This window comes from Equus przewalskii, chromosome 3, assembly GCF_037783145.1.
Source record: "Equus przewalskii isolate Varuska chromosome 3, EquPr2, whole genome shotgun sequence".
Lineage (NCBI taxonomy): Eukaryota > Metazoa > Chordata > Mammalia > Perissodactyla > Equidae > Equus > Equus przewalskii.
This window is the reverse complement of record NC_091833.1, coordinates 39,391,878-39,400,036: the sequence shown is the minus strand read 5'-3', so window position 1 is coordinate 39,400,036 and position 8,159 is coordinate 39,391,878. Positions and strand designations below refer to the sequence as shown.

General features: G+C 39.9%; 1 long non-coding RNA gene across 1 annotated transcript; it reads left to right on the top strand.

Annotated features, from left to right (window-relative positions):
• The first annotated feature begins 219 nt into the window (after positions 1–219).
• On the top strand, positions 220–6,261 carry LOC139082636 (uncharacterized). The gene is made up of 3 exons (XR_011538843.1): positions 220–607; positions 4,199–4,284; positions 5,518–6,261. It is a non-coding gene; the product is annotated as an uncharacterized lncRNA (long non-coding RNA).
• The last annotated feature ends 1,898 nt before the right edge of the window (positions 6,262–8,159 follow it).

Sequence of the window (8,159 nt, the reverse complement as noted above, 5' to 3'; positions counted from 1 at the left end):
CATCCTAATTAATCATACAGTCCGGTTGTCTTGCATAACCCGGGGAGAGTACATATCAGAATGACTAAAAGTCAGTTAAAAGACTTGTGACAGTGAATTTTTTTTTTCCCCAACAGAGACCCATAAAGAATACACCTCATCTTTAGATCATATGCATCTCATCCTGAAATGCCTTTCTCATAGAATATACTCATTCCTTCCACATCTGAAATAGATCGCTACACTTTTCTTCTTGTTCCCTTTTTTCTTTTCTCTTTTGCAACTCCTGGCAATAACAGAAACCGTGCTCTCTCTACTTGACATCTGGCTGTACTCCCAGAGCTCCCACTCCCGTGTGGCACATCTTTGTGCTTGCTCTGGGTGCTGCAGCGCCCAGCATATTGTTGGCCAGAGGTCCTGAAAGGTAGCTTCTTTGTTCCTCTGGTGCTCACCCTCCTGCGAGAGGCAGGTGGGGAGGGGTTTGTTGGTTAGATTTCTGTTTCTATACGTTTACAGAAGATTTTGGCATCAAGCAGTTAACTGAATCCCTTTTTGTCTACGATATCTTTTGGCTTTTCCCAGGAGCTGGAGTGGTGAAGGATGAAGAGACGGCAATGCATGGGTTTAGGTAAGAAAGATGACATCTACCAAAAGCAAAACTCCAGAGTTATCGTTTTAGCAAGTGCTGAAATATAAAACTTTATGATTTTGGTGCTTTTTCCGTAGAACATAAATAAGGTAGAGATAGAAGCTCTCTTAATATTAAAGTCTTGGTACCTTTTCAACTTTTTCCACTTGATGATGAGGTAGGAGTAGTGGTCGAGGGGATGTGGCTGATACATTTAAAAACAGTCCACACAGTGCAAGCGAACAACAGATTAGCTTTAAAAGAACTAAACTGGAGAACGTGTACCATTCTAGATCGAGATTCAGAACATCCATCATTTTATTAACAGTGCTCTGTGTTAGCATTACCTTGTTTATTAAAGTTTTGAGCTCTTGGCCATAAAAGGCACATTATTTAAAAATTAAAAGTAGAAATACATCTTACTTATTGTTTAGTCCATTTTGGGGCCTAAATTTTATTCAACTGATTTGTATCCAGTGTGCTGAATCTTCCACACTGATTGTGTAGCATCGGCCTGATGAGTCCTCACAGAAAAATGTCTCATATTCTATTTGTGGTTTTAGGAAGTAAGACTAACTTTGGGAACATGCACTTGGACACCCACCTCACGCCCTGGAGGTTAGATAATGGAAGTGAATAGGCTCTGAGATGTTAGAAACTCCGTTCTGCATGGACACTGTGGTAGAAGATATGGACAAGTTAGGTGCAAGGCCAGATTCTCTCAATATGCACAACTGGCTTTGGGTTCACGCAGTCTCAACTTACTCAAAAGTAGAAGTCTCCTGAAATGGAATTTTTCTATAGTACTTTCTGAAGCTATAGTGTCCAGCATGGGAGCCACGAGCCACACAGGCTATTGAGCACGTGAAATGGAGCTAGTCTGAATGGAGATGCGCTGCACGTGTAAAACATACACTGAATTTCCAAGATTTCATATGAAGAAAGGAATATAAATTATCTCATTAATAATTCTTTATATTGGTTACATGTTGAAAGGTAATGTGTTGGATATATAGGATTAAATAAAATATATTATTTAAATTAATTTTACCTGTTTCTTTTAAAACTTTTAATGTGGCGACCAGGAAATTGAAAATTACACATGCCTTGCGTTGTATTTCTGTTGGATCGTGCTGATGTACGGAGCCTCTTCCACTCCTCAGCAGTGTTTGGTGATCTGAAGAAGAGTGAGCACAGCTATGGCTTTGCTGTTACTCACGTATTGATGAGCTCAGCCTTCTCAGGTGTTCTCTTCCTTCCTTCTAGAATAGTGGCTGACAAACTTGGCTACAGATTAGAATCCTCTGGGGAGCTTTTGTAATACACTGATGCACAGCTCCAGATTGACTTAACTGAGCAGAAAATCTCTCCAGGTGACTGCAGCGTGCAGCCAGGTCAAAGCGCTCCTCCGGAAGTCTACCAAGGTTTACCGAGTACACAGAACCAGCAGAGGAAGCCGCTGCAGGAGCACAGGTCAACACGAAGCATAAAATGGATATTCTGATCAAGTTCCTCTGCCAACAGAGGAAATACCTTTGAGAAGCAGGAAGGGGATGACATGGTTCTAGAGTGGCTAAGTGTGGTTGGTGATTAACTATGCTTGGCTGAAACCCTTGCTGCTGGGAGTGTCGGCCACACACCTGCAGCATTGGCATCACTAGTCAGGCACTGGTTAGAAGCGCAGCAACCGAGGCCCTAAGCCAACCCCACTGAAGCAGAATCTCCATTACAACAAGATTCTGGGTGGCTAGTGTATGCATCAAAGTTTTAGAAGTGTTGCCCTAAACAACATTGTGTAAGCCAGGCCCTTACATGGGACAATTCAATTAAAGCTCAGTTTGAAAAATCTTTCCTTCTTTCAGTGACGGCTTCCACTGTCAGGAATGGGGTGGGGAAAGCATTGCAAAGGCAAGATTTGCCCCTGTGTATTTTAAAAATAGAATTTATGGGGGCTGGCCCTGTGGCCAAGTGGTTAGTGTTCTAAACACTCCACTTTGGCAGCCTGGGTTCACAGGTTCAGATCCTGGGTGCAGACCTACTCCACTCATCAGCCATGCTGTGGAGGCATCCCACATACAAAATGGAGGAAGATTGGTGCAGATCTTAACTCAGGGCTAATCTGCCTCAAGCAGAAAAAGAGGAAGATTAGCAATGAACGTTAGCTCAGGGCTAATCTTCCTCACCAAGAAAAAAAAAGAATTTACAGTTTATGACTTACAAAATAAATTATTCCTAATGAAGAAAACATTTTAAAAAACCCCAAATCACCTGTATCCCATAGCATAGTAACAACTGCTTTTGATGTTTCAATGAGTTTCTTCCAGACTTTTTTCATTCAATATATGTATTAATGTATCTTCATTCACTTGAAGATTTCACTATTTCCCGTTTGGTCCTTTTCCTAGTTTCTTACTATCATAAACTGCTTCTGGGAAGAGACTTTCATAGACATCTTTTTGCATGTCTGATTGTTTCCTTACCACAAAATTCATTAAAAATGGAATAATCGGGTCAGGCAAGGATCATTTCTAAAGGTTTTGATACATATTGCCAAACTGAGAGATCGTCCAAGCTCACTCTAGTGTAAATGCTCGCAGACTTATCAACACTGTTTTTAATCATTCGTTGATCTTTGCCAACTTGAGTAACAGCATAAGGTGTCTCATTTAAATTTTTTCATTTTTATCAATTGTGAAGCTGAACAATTTTTTCTAAACATCTATTGTAATTTTTATTTCTTTTCCTGCAAATTGCCCATTCTTGCAGTCTGTCCATTTTTACACTGGATTTTGTTATTTTCCAACTCACTTTTCAAAATTTTTATGCATTAAAAATAGTAAATTTTTGTACATTTTCTTGTTTTTCTGGCAACCGTTTTCCCTAATCATAGTTAATATGAAAAGAACAAAATAACAAGGCAATAATTATATAATTTTACTATCCAATATCATGGCCATCAGCTACATGTGGCCATTTAAATTTAAATTAAAATAAATTCAGTTTCTCAGTTGTGCTATCTACATTTCAAGTATTCAGGGGCCACGTGTGACTAGTGGCCCCTGTATTAGGCAGCAGATACGGAACATTTCCATCTTCAGAGAGAGTTCTGTTGGAAAGGACAGCACAGCACATTGACCTGTCAGCAAGTGGAAATAGTGCTTAAGGATCGGGCTACGTGTTACTGATTCCCTAACCTTCCTGGACAGTCCTCTCCTGCGTTTTGATTTCCTGTATATTTTGGAGAGAAGAGTATAGTTATTCTAACATTTGGAAAAGCTGATGAACGGGTCTGGAGTAAATAACTGATTTAAATATTCTTACAACATCAGTTTTTTAAGAAGTACTGTACTTGTTGCAAATAAGAGACATTTTTCACTGAAAGAGGCTTATTAACATTTATCTAGATATGTGATAAGATGGAAGTGATGGATTCCAGTAATGGTTACATATTTGTATTGGCTCTGCCCTGGTTTTATTACGGGGATGCTCTTTCATGGGATTATTTCCTTGTTTTTTATTGCATACTGCCTCCCCTTCTCCCCCCCGCCCCAACCCCCATCACCAGCTCCTCTTTCTTTTCTTCTTTTTCAGAGGAGCCTCCCAGCAGGACCATCCCTGCGCTCTCTCTAACCTTGCATAGGAAAAATGAGGAGCATGACTGGGTCTGTGGAAGCAGGGTAATGAAATTAAGCTGTCTTTTCCCTTCCAGCTGAGAGTCATTCCTTCTAAAGCTGCCCCCATATATTACCTGCAATTGACAGACAAAAGCATTTTATATATAGCTCACTTCCTGCTCTTGCCTTTTTGTGTGCTTACATTGCTATGAGTTATAAAAGTCACAAAGCAGGGGAATCCAAAATTCATACATGTGCGTAGATGCCACTGATTAAGTTCTTAAGGTGTTCCATGAGGCTGAGATGAAAGGCCAGGTTATTTCATGGTCCTTGTGGTCTCCTGTGAATTTCTAAGGCTCCCTGGAGTACCACCTTTACAGCCTTACCACATTTTCTTGTAAACAGATTGGAAAAGGTAAGAATACAAGGTAGACAGCTCCCTTTGGGCACAAATTCCCCTTGTGCTGTTGGACTAATCCTTTTCTGATTACTCATAGTCATCAAGAGAAATACTACTACTTTGTCTCGAGAAGTTTTTCTTCACGTTTTTGAATAGTTCACAGTCTGTGACATTTTTATGTAGCTATTTTGAGTCAGAGACATTTTGATAGAGCCCCAAAAATAAACCATTAAACTTTCAGCTCATTTTTTTTTAAGTAATATAACTGACATATATTCCATTACCATGTCACATGTACAACCCCCTCCTCCCAGCTCCATCCCTTAATCAACCTCAGGCTGTGGGGTAGAGAAAACTCGGAGGGAGTCTCCATGAGGGGCTGAGGGATGGGGTGAGTCTTGAAATTGGTTTAATACTCGGGGATATTAGTTGCACGCATTACTTTGTAATGAAATTTTGAAATGACCATTTTAAGGCAGCCAAGTCAAAATGGCGTAGTCAATATGTTGTCTTTTACAGCTGAAGGTTGGCAGTTTTACAAGTGATGGGTGGGCAGGTTGAATCAAGCCCCTCTCCAGTTACTGCTCCCAAACCAAAATACAGAATTGGCTTGCAAGAGAGGGGCTTCTCAGACATTACCTAAGAGTCTTGGCGAGAAAAACTCCTCTAAATCGGGCAAAAGAATCCAGCTGGACTCTGATGTTGTGAGACTCTTTTTCTGAGTCACTCTGATTGTATTCTGAAGACTCTCAGGATGAAACCCACATGAAACAGCATGTGCTTCCCTCAGGAACTTAGACTGAGTCTAAACACGCGTTCACCTGGCCCTTGGCCAAACACGTGCACACACAGGTGGTTTGGTTTACTCTCTTTACGCTGCTATTTGCCTCTCCCAGGGACGTAGAGATGCTCCTTAATGTTGCTGCAAGATGGGATGCAAAGAAGCCCAGGAACTTCTGGAGAATGTTGTTTAGACTAAAAGCAAGCTCTTGCCAAATAAAAAATGGGGAGTTATAAACTATAATGTGTCCCGCGTGCTCCCCCTGGGAACACAGGGGTTTCACTCTCACTGTCCACTGTGGCCTTGCACTGCTTTGTGGAACTGCTGATTGAAGCTGCTGTTAGTGACTTAGTTGTCCTTTATATGCTGCTGCATCATCAGTTTGCTGTTCAAAACCCTTTAGGTAAGACGTTGCTTGCATGTCTCCCTGGGATCTGAGTTTGACCTCTTCTGGAGAGAGGAGTATTTCATGAGGATTTCATCACTGCCCACCTTAGCTAAATTTCAAGTCAGCGAGCATTATGGAAGTAGTGGGAGGGAAAGAAGGAAGAAACCTGTCACACCAGAGATTTGGCTTCTTGGATGTGTTAGCTGGCACCCACAGATCCACTGTGAAGGAGCTAAACTCATCATTAGCCTAATCTATGACATGTGGTATTCTGCTTAAAATAAACTTGTTTTCATGTCTCTACATTTCAATTTTCTTCTCTATTAGGTTTCTATGGTATCTTATTGTATTCACTCTTTGTATTACAAAGTCTTTTGTGGAGAAAAATTAAAAGGCTGTGAATATTGTTAACAAAAGGGAAAACGATGAAGTATGAGATCTCACGTTTATTGAGCACTTGCCACGTGTAAGGTATTTTAGTTTATTTTTTTTTTGCTGAGGAGGATTAGCCCTGAGCTAACCTCTGTTGCCAATCTTCCTCCACTTTGTATGTGGGATGCCTCCACAGCATGGCTGATGAGTGGAGTAGGTCTGTGTCCAAGATCCAAACCCCTGAACCCAGGCCACCGCACACGGAACTTTAACCAGCCACAGGGCTGGCCCCCACATGTGAGGTATTTTCCTAACTGCTTCACAGTATTCTAGCGTTGACTAGTTACAACAGCCTTACAAGGTGGGCAGTATTATCATTCCCATTTGACAGATGTGGAAACAGAAGTGCAGAGAAGTTAAGTAATGTGTGCAGGGTTGTGGAGTGAGGAGAAGCATAGGGTCTGAACTTCTTAACGAGTTCTGTTAACATTACTATCCTGATTCATTAACATGTCCTCTCCAACAAATTCAAAGATGCTCCCAGAGCAGGTACTTGGGTTTATTACTAGTACATAGTGAGAACTGACCTTAGTCAATAACTCAGCCACATTCTCTAATTGCATTTTTTTTTTTAAACATGAGCCACATATTTCTATTCTTCCAAAGTGGTATTTTATTTTTTTATTATTTTTTTAATTGCAGTAACATTGGATTATAACAATATATAGCTTTCAGATGTACATCATGAAAGTGGTGTTTTAAAATACCACTTAAATATAGTTAACTGTGCTTGTTGCATTTAAATTATAGCACGATTCTTTCCTGGGAATATAAATTCAGAAATACGATGTGAGGATGACAGAAGTCTCAGGCTAGAATGCAATAACATGATTAAGCTCTGTTTAAATACTTGTTTCACTGTTAGGTTTGAGTGTCCAGTTTACACTACATGCATATGCAAGATGGCTGCATCTTAGGCAATCTTCTCTTTGTCCATACTGGAACACATAAACTTTTAAGGATGTAGATGAAATGGTCAAGGATTTTTTTTTTCTGCTTTCATGTTTTATGAAGCAATTCAAAATTCTTTGATGTAGAAAATCCAAAATCCATGAACTAAATTGTTTACTTGAACCTGTGGTAAGTATTTTTGTCATCCCAAGAACCACTTCAAGTTTTCTTACATATTCTCAGAGGACACATTCTTCATTTCAATCTGTGTTGTTTGAGATATCACTAGAAATTTTATCCTAAGCCAGGAATACTTTCAAAAATCATTTGCATAACACTAGCACAATAATTTCAGTCGTTGTGTAAATCTGGACTTTTTACCTTCACCCACTTGACCATATTGCATTTTAAAATAATACTTGAAAGGCTTGTTTACAGTGATAAACAAAACCTACCACTGTGAAATATACCATAGGAATAACCACTACATGACACTAAATTTCTTTATTTTTAAAGATTTTTTTAGGTGATTTCTATAAACGTCTCCAACTAACATTGATTCAGGTTGTTTTAGGGTACTAATACGTCTTGATAAATAAATGACAAGCAGTAGGTTATATTAGAGTATATGAGGAAGCCATTTTGGCCTGACTTTGTTTTTCCAGAAAGGCCTGATGTGGCCTGTGGAGCATGAATTGTACATCTGCTTTAAACATTTACAATGTCTCAAAGACAAGAATGATGCCCTTAAAGATAGGGATGTTGCTTCCCCCCATAGCGACATTTCCTTAAAGATAAGCATCTTTCCCTGGAAACTAGGGATTGACTACTGACCTGCTGTGCTAGCAAAGCAAGCTCATGACTGCTGTAAAAGGGACGTTCCCGTCATATGTGATGTGTGCTCTTTGTTCCAAGACCGTATATAACTGCTCTGTACACCCTACTTCTTTGGTGCCCTTCCTTCCTTGATGAAGGAAGCCCTCTGGGCTATAGTCCTCAGACCTAGCTCATAATAAATTCACCCCAAATTTTGATTTATAGCTTGA